Source organism: Olea europaea, unplaced genomic scaffold (genome assembly GCF_002742605.1).
Source record: "Olea europaea var. sylvestris unplaced genomic scaffold, O_europaea_v1 scaffold1777, whole genome shotgun sequence".
NCBI lineage: Eukaryota > Viridiplantae > Streptophyta > Magnoliopsida > Lamiales > Oleaceae > Olea > Olea europaea.
Genome location: NW_019235502.1, coordinates 54,094 through 65,856, shown reverse-complemented (window position 1 = coordinate 65,856; position 11,763 = coordinate 54,094). Strand labels below are relative to the sequence as shown.

At 34.9% G+C, this 11,763-nt stretch overlaps 1 pseudogene; it reads right to left on the bottom strand.

The window, feature by feature from the left end:
* Positions 1-4,358, bottom strand: part of LOC111378149 — a 39,003-nt pseudogene extending 34,645 nt beyond the window's left edge.
* Between the last annotated feature and the right edge of the window lie 7,405 nt (positions 4,359-11,763).

Genomic DNA, 11,763 nt, shown 5'->3' with positions numbered 1-11,763 from the left:
TATATATAATAATAATAATAATAATAAAATGGAAGAAGAAGAAGAAGAAAAATTTATTCACAATCGTAGACGAAATATTCCTCAAAAGTTAAAGGGTTAAAATTCTCCTTTTAAAAATTGAATTAATTTACTAATTCCTCGTATACAAAAGGATTCAAATTCTCTTGAAGGTTTAGTTACCAAGTCTCATTGTTTCACCTACAAAACATTCTTGATCTCTAATTATAAACTGTGGAAGAATATTGCTATTTATTTGTCACAGATAATTTTCTATTATTCCAATTTTTCGAACATGTTTTCTCCTATGCCGCCTACATTTTTCTTGAACATAGTTAAATGAATTCAATGAATTTTGAAATTAAAGATAGTATCAAAGATATTTTATATTAGACATGTCACGTCATGATTGCTCAAAATCTAGGGACAAATTATAGTAACTAAGATGTCAATATTGAATAATGCTATTTGGACATTATTATTTACAGATTGATGTACAGATTGTTGACATTGCATGATATTAAAATTTAACTAATTTTCTTCTCTCTTTTTTTTCTCCGTTTCTCTCTTCAAAAATATTTTTTCCCCTCTTTATCCATACATCAATTAAATATTTATGTACACATAGCATTATCGTAAGGAAGTTCAATTGAATCTGTAACAAGCAAACCCTGAAATAGAAATATCAAATAATGTTAATTTCTAATATGTCTTCCCTAGAAAGTTATGTTAGTGAGTTGGGACTAATTTTCTATCGATAAGGAAATTTAATTGAATCTGTAACAAGCAAACCCTGAAATAGAAATATCAAATAATGTTAATTTCTAATATGTCTTTCCTAGAAAGTTATGTTAGTGAGTTGGGACTAATTTTCTTGAAAGGAAAGTTGCTCCCTATACACTGCATCAGGTCCGTATCACTGGAATTAACAACCATGTTACAAAGCGTATGTTTGCAAATCTTAAAATATTTATTATCAGCATCTTATACATTATAAATAAGTTCCAGAATAAAGGTTTTATTTTATTGGCCAAACTTGAAAATAAATAATTTATCTGAAGTAACTTATAGCCAGGGGTATCGAAGTTGCTGGAGGGAACTAGAAACATACTGTAACCAAGCTATTTAGTCCAATTCTATTAGTTCCAATCGATTCTGAGTATTAAAATTGAGAATTGGTCGATTCCGATGTAGTTCTCTGTTTTAATATCAAAAATTAAAAAATTTGATTTAATCCAAAATTGTCATTTTTCATTTTAAACAATGGCCGGTGCAATGCACCACCATCTTATTTTTTCATAGCACATCATATTTAATTTTTTTTATATTTTGCTATTTATAAACTCAAAAAATGCACCCTTTAAATTTGATAGATGTAATTTTGGATTAACAAGAGGTTTTAATCTTTTTCAAGCTAACATGTTTGACTTCGAGATTACAAAAAGATCATTCAACCGATACTCACGAGCCCAGTCCTGAATGGGTTCGGGTATTACACGCCTAATTGGGTAAACAAGGTGGGATGGGACGAGGTCAATGCCCCAAATCAGGTACAAAAAATATAGTCCTCGTACCACTATCCGTCCAGTTTAAAGTTAACTTCAAATGTAAGTTTTTTTATCAAACAAAAATAAAAGATTTATCATCATTTTTAAAGGGAACATAAGTTGTTCTTAACAAATTAGAGAAAAAAAAGTAATAATATTTACTAAGTAAAGACATAAAAATAAATAAAAACAAAAAATAAACGGCACGATAATGAAGCAAGGGACCTGTCCCGTCCCACTCCACCCTGATCCTACCTTGTCCCGTTTTAACTAGGTATGGGGAAGAGGCAAGATGACAAAAATACCCTTAAGGACGGGTGTCTAAATAGCTGACCCATCTCATACCCGCCACATTGTCATCTCTATGTCAAATCCTCAAAGTATAAAGAAATGAAAGTAAGATTGGAATATGATTTTTAGGTTAACTAATTGAAATAGATTGCCAAGTTCCGTTAAACGTTAGAAAATGCAAGTATTGACACAATATAAATCATTTAGTATATAAAATATGGAGAATTTATATACACAATAGAACTTGTAAAGTTAAACATTCTGTTATACCTATAAAATTCTCTCGAATTGAGCCCCCCATTGGGCTTGGAACTTGGTCCGGCCCATTAGCTTAAGAGGCCTATTTCCATTTCTATATATATTTGTGATTCGTTTACAATGAAAGGGGAGGTCTAGGTGAGTCAACGTGGGATGTGGTCAAGATTTTGTTAGCGCATTTTTTGGAGTCAATAGATTGACACCGTCTGTGGGAATCAGTACATTAACCATGTTCTACCACATATAAAAAGTCACTGAAAAATGTGATTTGTCCGAGCAGTTTCTCTACCTAAATATCAAAAACAGCAACATGAGAAGAGGAAGAGAGAGAGAGAGAGGGGGGGAAAAAGGCTTTGAAGGTCATCTCAGCATAGAAAATGAACTCTTCAGCCAAAAAATCTATGGCAAATACTAAAAATTGTTATAGGAATATGCATATTTGGAGCCACAAAATTCAGTTTGGGAGCGGTATTATCTTTGGTTTCATAGCAGAGAAGAAATGGTTTTAGAAAAATGTAACAATTTATCCCAAAAATTCCAAGACAACTTGCAAACCTACTCAGCCAGTATGGTTGAAGGCTTAGCTAAGTTTCGGCCTTTGGTCGCTACCATCGAGGCCATTTATCCTCCTGTGAGGGTCGTCGAGGCCACCATAGCTTTGAAAAGCAGCATCCAACTATCAATGCTGGCAACCAACAGCAATAGTTGACCTCCTGCTTCCAATTGCAAGCCATTTATCTTCACATTTCTCTTCCGCCTCTAGCTATAGACGTTCCCAGAAGGCATGAACTATTGTGGGCTAATGATTGTATTGAGATATTGGCAAATTTGTTTATGCATTCCAAATTATGTTGCGAAGCTCTAAACTATATTCAAATTATGGCTCGTACATTACCCCTTTGCTAAAATACTTGGCCCACATTCTTCTTGCCAAAAAAATAAAAAGGTTTACTTGTTATTAGTTCTTCCAAGAATTCAGAAAGCAGCTTTGTGAACAAGATGCTTTGTCAACAAGATGCTCGATCAAATGCTTAATGCAAAAACTTTCTCATTGTATAGCTGCATTAAACACACATGAATTTTTAAATTGTATAGGTCTGAGCGCGGTTTGGTTTGAGTTGGTTTCGACTCTAACTCGAAACCAAAACCAAATTAGTCAGTTTGGGTTGATAGGCAATTTTCAACCCAAACCAACCCACTTTAACTATTGGTTTGGTTAATCGATTTAAACTTTTGGTCCAAATTAATTTTTTTTAACAGAAATTGCCTCAATTATAGGCGCACTTAAATTACAAGAATTAAAATAACCAAAAAAAAAAATTATATTATAAGAACTATTGTCTAACAAATAAAATCGAGTTAATAGAGATGGATCAACATAAAACTTTAAAAAAAAAAATTTATGGATTGTATAGTCTGACTGCCTGACTATGGAAAAAATATTAAATATAATATAATAAGCTGGTGAAAGAAAATTTTCAGTGCTGTTACTTATCGGCAATATTATAGATTGAAAGGAATAAAAATATAGTTACAAGATTAGAGTTTTTTTTTTCAGTTAAAAAAAAAAAGTGAACACGTAACTGGGTTGGGTTGGTTCGATTAACCAACAGTTTGAGATGTCAAACCATGACTGAACTAACCCACCATGATTTTGTTAGAAAGAAAACCAAACCAAACCAATTACCTATGCTAAACCAACCTAAACCGACCCGATTCGATTCGATTTGATTGGTTTGGTCGGTCTTTCGACTTTTTTGCCTAGACCTGCCGACGAGGACACTTGAGAGCACGGGCAATGCACGGCCTCCGATCTTGCTCTTGATTTTTCTTACTATGCACAGATTAATTGTGATGGAGAAAACGCCTTGGTGGTGGCGTGCAATCCCTGCTTTTCTACACATACTTTTGCTTTTATAATTTGGCGTGAAAAGAGTTTTATGTTATGTAGGCAAAATGGACCTCCAATTATAACAAATTGTAGGGAGTGAGAATTATTTAATGGGTCCTCAGATTTGGCCCATTTGAGTATGGGGTCAAGTGGTTATAAAGAAGGGAAAATTAGAGGAAATTACACAAATACAGGTGTTTCAACTTCAATTTTCAAAAATCACGTGTAAAAGTTTTTTAATCAAAATTCTGGTAAGAAATTAATAATTAAATATTATATCCATCCCTGCCTAAACCCATACATACAAACCCTATCATTTGTTTTGTCATTTCCGTCTCTCTCTCTCTCTCTCTAACCAATCCCTTTGCTGCCATACCATTAAAGAGCCTCGCTATTGGAGACACCTCCGAGCACAGCTACAAGGTCATCGACACTGCTACAGTCGATGGGGGAGACTCTCCGTTGCTACAATAGCCCGTGCAACTGTTCGTGGTTTCATTGGTGTGAGAGTGATTTGTGGTTTCATCGGCGTCGCCAATTCGTGGTTTCACCGGTATGAGAGCTTTTCTTCTTTGCTCACCTTTTGTTGGTCAACGTTGTAGGTGTGGTTGCAATATTGTGCGGTGTGGTGTAGTAGATCTAGGTAGCGGTGTGGTTTGATTTGGCGATCTAGTGGCACGAGTTCATTTGGGTGGTCGACGGCGATGCACTGTGGTTGCTGTGGTATTGGTAAATTTGTGGATTATTTGGTGGGGGTGGTGTGTGGTGTAAATGGAGATAGAGGAGATGGTGGTGGTGGTGTGCTGTGAGTGGTGTGGTGTGCGATGGTGGTGTGTTTGTGGGCGTGGTGGTTTAGTGGTGTTATGGGTACGGTGGTGGCTGGAGACGATGGTGCTCATGTTGGTGAGGTGATGATAGTTCTAGAGGTGGTGGTGTCCAACTATTGTTGTGTTCTTGTTGATGTTGGTGGTGATTGTGGTCGTAGTGACGAGTGGGCTGTCTGTGACCAACAATTAGGTGTCTATAACCAACTATTTAGCCACCTGTGACAAATGAATTAGGTGTATGTGACCAAAAATTAGTGATGCGATGAGGGTGGCGGTGTTATTGCAATAGGTGGTGTTTGCTAGTGGTGGTGGTGCGCTATTAATGTAGTGTGGTGTGCGGCAGAGGTGGTACTTGTGGGGGTGCAAGTTGATGGTTTGGGTTGATTGCCGGTGTGTATTTTTGTTGGTGGTGGTCTGTGACCTTAAAATTTGGTCCGTGACTTTAAAATTTGATAATCTGTGACCAAAAAATAATCGTGACGTCAACGATTTGGTCTGTGACCTTAAAATTTGATAATCTATAACTAATAAATAATCTGTGACATATAAACATTTTGATTTGTGACGTCAAAATAATCTGTAACCTATAAAATTTTTAATTTGTGACCTCGAAAAAATTCGTAATCAATTGATTTGATGATATGTGACCAGTAAATAAATCTGTAACCCATAATTGTGAATATGTGACCATTAATCGTGTAACTGTGACCTTTTTATATTTAATTAATAAATTTTTTCAATTAATTATACAGAAACCTGAATTTTGAATTTTTAAACATTGTACCTGATTTGTGAATTGGTGTAAACCATACACTTTACATATGAATTTTTCCCGGAAAATTATGCCCAATACGGCCCAAAAGCAACAAAATTGAATAATATGCTTTTACACTAATTAACACAATTTAAAACGTAATTCATACACCTAAAAGTCTCAAACCCAAAATGCAAAGAGAGAAAAACCAGTTGATGTTTCTTTCAACTTCTTCGCATTTTCAATATCGTAGTAGGATGGTAGAGCTCAAAGTGCCGTGATGCAAGGGCAGTACCACCGCCACCACCGTCCTCAGAAATGCATCAAAGCCTTTCACTTCCCTTCTATTTTCAGTATGTTGTTTCTACATTGAAGAACGCTAAACAATTGCCAAAATAAGTAGAAGACAACAGTATATCAATTAACGCTTGACAATGAGCTAGAAAATTGAAATACTTAAACTCATCATAGGCCAAATCCACCCCAATTGCAGTCATTGCTTTTGCTAAGTGAGCCCATACATGTGCAGTGAAGCCGATATAGTGTTAACATTATCATCATTATATTGCTAAGGTTTTTAGCTTTGTTTTCCCTTGAGGCTCTGCTATTTCTTCGGATTTGAAGTTAAGTGTTGTCACCATTTTTATGATTTACTTTTTCGATAGTACACACACACATATTCGCTTTTTCATAGACATGCATGCCCACACGCACATCACCCAGCTTTGTTCTTCAATCTTAGTTATGGATGTCTGTTGGAATTTTGGGTTTTCAAAATTTTATAGAAGGGAAGATTACCAATACTAAATACTAAATGTGATTAAATGCAAAGAAAGTGCTCCTTGATGGAAGCAAGTAGCTAAATATCCAAAGTGGATGAAAGCCAATATTACTTGTATGTGTATGTTTTATTGTTCCTTTCTAACAAAGATAGTTGAATTGTTATTTAGGCATAGACTCTTGTCTCAATAGGCATAGACCATTTTTTTTTTTAAATGTTTGTCACCTTTTTTGAATCTCTGTGACTTTTTTTTTTTAAATTTGTGTCACTTTTTTAAATTCGTCAAATTTTTTGAATTTTTGTCACTTTTGTTAAGTAATTCGTCACTTTTTAAAAATTTCTGTCATTTTTTTTGAATTTTTGTCACTTTTTTAATGAAAATGTTGTAATGCAGGACAGTGACCAACAGAAAATCATATGAAATGTCAAGTGAACAAAATGGATGGTGTTATTTTGGTGTTTGTCACTTTTTATGAGTTTGTGTCACTTTTTTTGAATTTGTGTTAAATAAAGTGACCATTTTTATAAAAAGGTGACATTCTATCACTTTTAAATTTACTTGATTTTTCACTTTCAAAAAACTTCTTTTTTTTTTTTTTAAGATTTTGTCACTTTTTTGAGTTTGTCACCTTTTAAGTTTTTGTCACTTTTTTTTAATATTTATCACTTTCTTATCTTCATAAAAATGTGACATGATATGTAATAAGAGCTGCCACTATGCTCATGTGGATCGTTCGAGACATGTTGATTATGTTAAGAACATGATTATTGATGCTACACAAATTGATGGTATAATTTTGATATTTGTCTTTTTTGAGTTTGTGTAACTTTTTTTTGAATTGTCAAAAAAGTGAAAATTTTTATAGAAAAAGTGACATTGTGTCATTTTGTAATTTTACACAGTATTTTTTACTTCCAAAAAAATTTTCATATGATTTTTCAAAACACCCCTAATTTTAAGGGTATTTTTGTAAGTTGCCCTATAAAGAATGGGTCTACTTATTTATTTCCTGGGGCCATTCCTTCATATAAAAAGGTGGAAATTACACAATTTCATACTTTAAAAATTCAAAATTCTAAAATCATATGAGTAGTTTAACCTTTTAAAAATCAGATGTTTTATTTAAATTAATATTTTTTTTAAATAAATATATTATATACTCCAATAATCAGAAACCTTAATTAAATTCCCACTATTCTCTCTCTCTCTCTCTCTCTCTCTCTCTCTCTCTCTCTCTCTCTCTATATTCCCTGACGAAAATTGCATATGCCGAATCAGAGGCGCCTGTATCGCCGGTCGAAAGGTACTTTGCCGCTACTGCTACTTCGTCCTTGTGACGATTTTGCCATGGTGGCAGTGCTATGGTGGCAGAGGCACTCCATGCAGTGAATGGGAGTGGCAGTTGTTGGCGATGGTGGTGAATCTAATGGGGATAGTAGATCTGGCGATGGAAGCGAGTTTTGTGGTGGTGGTTGTATTGCACTGGTGTGGTGACGTAGGCTATGAGAGAGGTGGGGGTGCGTGGTTGCGATGTTGTGTAGGGGCCGTGGTTGGACGTGCTGTTGTGCAAGAGTGCGATGGCATTGGCGGCGTGGTGATTGCTCTGATAGTGTGCGGTACTACTGATTAGTTGCTGTGAGATGGTATGTAGCTCTACGATGGCAGATCTGATGGTTTGGTGGTGTTTCGCGGATCTGGTGTTTTGGTGGTCGTTAGCGGTGGTTGTGTTAGTAGGTGGGGTGATGGTGAGATGTTGGTGGCTATGGTCTATCGAAGTGGATGTGTTGATTCGTTTGACAGTAGTGTTGTTGATGGGTGGTAGTGGTGGTGATTCTGGCGGTGATAGTGTCAGTGGTCGTCACAAATGTTGATGGTGGTCATAGATTATTTGGTTAATTGTGACCATTAAATTGGTAAATCTGTGACCAATAAAGAATGTCACCAATAAAAAAAATAAATTGTAACAAAAAAATAATGTGTGACAAAAAAAAATTAATAATTTGTGACTATTGTGACACTATAATATCTGTGATCTGTGATCAATAAACACAATTATGAAGTGTAAATTTTTTATCTGTGATATTGTTGATATAGACAGTAGTGATGGTGATGCCAACGGTGGTGGCGGTGGGTGATGTCACTGGTGGTGGTTGGCAGTGGTTCGGTGCTTTGGAGTCGTGGGATGGGGTGTGGGTGTTTTGACGATTTTATTTGTAGATTGAAAAGTCGTGACCAATAAATTGGTTAATTTGTGATCAATGTGGTGGTGATTTTGGTGGTGATGGCGTTGTTGGAGGCAGCGTTGAAGTGGTGGTTGTAAGTGTTGGTAGTGGTCACAAATTATTTGGTTGATTGTGACTAAGGAATTGGTTAATCTATGACCAATGAAAAAGATAAATTGTAACAAAAAATATCGTGTGACCTAAAAAATTAATAATTTGTGGCTGTCTATTAAGTTGTGACCTATAATATTTGTGATCTGTGATGTATAAAAAATTTTATTCGTGATCGAAAAATATTATGTAGCCTATAAGATTTTAGATTTATGACCGAGAAAATAAGTTGTGACCAATAATTTGATAAGTTCTGACTAAAAATTAATCGTGGCTCATAAATTTTTTGATTTGTGATCGATGAACGAGCTATGACCTACAAAATTTTTGAATTGTGAATGAAAAATAATTTGCGACATAAAATTTCTGATTTGTGACCAAAAAATAATAAGTGGCTAATTAAATTGTTGTGACCAAATTGTATAAATGTGTGACCTAAATATATTTAATTAATAAAATAATTAATTATTTAAATCATAAATAAAAATTTGATTTTTTAAGTTTGAAACTTGTTGTCTTAATTTCGAAATATGTCATACTTAATTTCTTACTTATGAAATTTTCCCTATAAAAAGTTCTTGCTACTTGGATCTCTTTAATGGGCTGCCATTTTATATTATGGAAAGGGAATTTGCAAGAATTTATTTTTCTTATGCCTCATAGTTCCACCAATTGAATAAAGCTTTTGGGCCCACTAAATGTCTCAATTTATTGATCCTAATTCCTCTTTTTGGGTCATGGTTCTTTATTAGCTTGAGTTGAAGAAATGGCACAACGATTATTTCTATTCTACTTGAGGTGCTACTAATTATCTTTTGGGGCCATCTCCTAGGCTTATGAACTTTATTGGGCTTGGAGTTCTTGTTTGTCTATTTGAGCTAGGGATGGCAGAGAAACCCCCCCTCCCAGTCCCAAGTGGGGCAAAAAAATCCATCCCAAAGGGTTGGCGGGACGGGGTGGGGAGAGGCATAAATCGTCGCCCCTTCTTGGGTCTAGGGGCGGTGATGCCCTTCCCCGAACCTGCCGCGCAATGTTTTTTTTTTTTTGTTCCTCCTGCTGGATGAATACTCAATTTGTTTAGGATGAGTGGCATATAGGTTGGTCTGTACAACTATAATGGGATGTGCTAGCATCCCATTATCCAAATAATTAGTTATTCAATTATGAATTCTTACAGGAACTCTGCATCTACATTCAAAGCAATAAACTCCATTTAACGGAAACTAAAATAAGGATGTTCTAAAGAAGCGAAAATAAGAATTTGGGGCATGGCTACATGAAATTATTTAGCAAAGCAAGAAACTGTAAATTTGAAATTATATAGTACCAAAAACTAAAATTAGAATTTTTTTTGCAGTATGCAGATGAAAAAAAGAGTTCTAGTAATTATATATTTAGAATTTTAACGAGGAATTTTACTATTGCAGTATAGAATGTGCTTTCAAAAATTATTAATAATCTCTTTCTCGCTCTTGCAATATAAGATTCAAAAATAGAAATTTGCAGTTCAACGAGGACTCCCCATCAAAGGAATACACATCCCATTATGCATAATTGAAAGAAAAAAAAAAGGGAGGAAATGGGGCAAGCCCCCGCCACGCCCCGTCGAAGGGGGGACCCGCCCCACTGACATCCCTAATTTGGGCTACTATTTGATTTGGATCACATTTGAGAGGAACGTGAAATGGTGACTCAACAGAGAATTTCCATCTTTTCAACCAATTTTATTGCAAGTTTAGAGAGTAATTTAAAGCTATACGTATCCATTTTCAACTTCTATTTGCTATTTTCTACTGGAATCTTGGTATTATTTTCGAGCAAGCTCTCTCTTTACCTATACAAGAGTGACCATCCATTTGGAGCAGAACTTACCTGTTTGTTAAAATTGCTGAAGTTACCATTTAAATGTTCATGTAATTAATCTTCAACTATCATCATTGGAGAGCCTTAGCTCGGACTCCAGCATTAGAATATATTGTGGCAGATTTTTCTCTTCTAAGCAAGATGGACTAAGCCATTGTCATTTGTACAAATTACATCTTCATTGAGCCAAAATCCCCTTTGCTTTGAGTTGAATTAGTGACGGTAATTATAGCAGAAGAAGCCACAAAAATAAACAATTCCAGATGCCTTGGAAAGGCTAGACTGCCATTATTCTTTGAAAATGGATAAAGATGTTCTACCTTTTTGGTCTCCAAAGCCGAAACTAGTTCACGTGGCAGCTGCAAGGCATGTCAGTCTTCGTTAACTATTATAAACCTTATGACTTCGTGGCTAATCACTCTGCATATTTGTCTGAGGTGTGGTTGAACAATTTTATAGTAGAAGAGCACCAATATTTATACTAAGTCCAGAATCGAACTGCAAAACTGTTGAAGTAAGCAGCCTAATATACACCCTAGGTGCTTGGCCAAATTTCAAATCTTGATTTTTGAAGACTTTATTGATCATTCTAATTGCTCAAGGCAAGCTCCAATTTGTCGTGGTTTTCTTATCATTGAAGGCGAGGCATAGCTCATAGATTTCTTATTATCAGAGGTAACATATTTTGGAGTCATCTTTCCTTGAATAAAGGAAGATACAGTGTTCAATGAATCCTCATTCCTTGAATAAAGGAAGAGGCAGTACATTGAAGTCCTCGTTCCTTGAGTAAAGGAAGATGCGGTATTTTATAAATGGGGATTTCATATAAAAAGCCTAGTCAAATAAAACATTAGTTTAAAAAGTCCACAAATTAAGTTTTTTGGGTAGAAGGCCTAAAGATATGGAAAATGAAAAATATAATTTGTAAATGACTAAAATAACCTTACATACAAAAAAGACATTGCTGCTCTAATTCCCATTTGACTCATTTAAATTCTACCTTCCTTCCATCTGCTCTTCAAAAACCAGCTGTAGAGGCATGCAATTCCTTTCTTTGTCATCATCATCTTTCTTTACTTAATGAAACCATAAACTCTACATTCTCTTTTCCTTGAACACTTATTTGGTTGAAGTAAGTAATAAAATCTTGCGATATTATTGTTGGGTATTTGGAAAAGAAGGAAGCATTGTAATATTCAATTTTTGGGTTAGTTTATTTG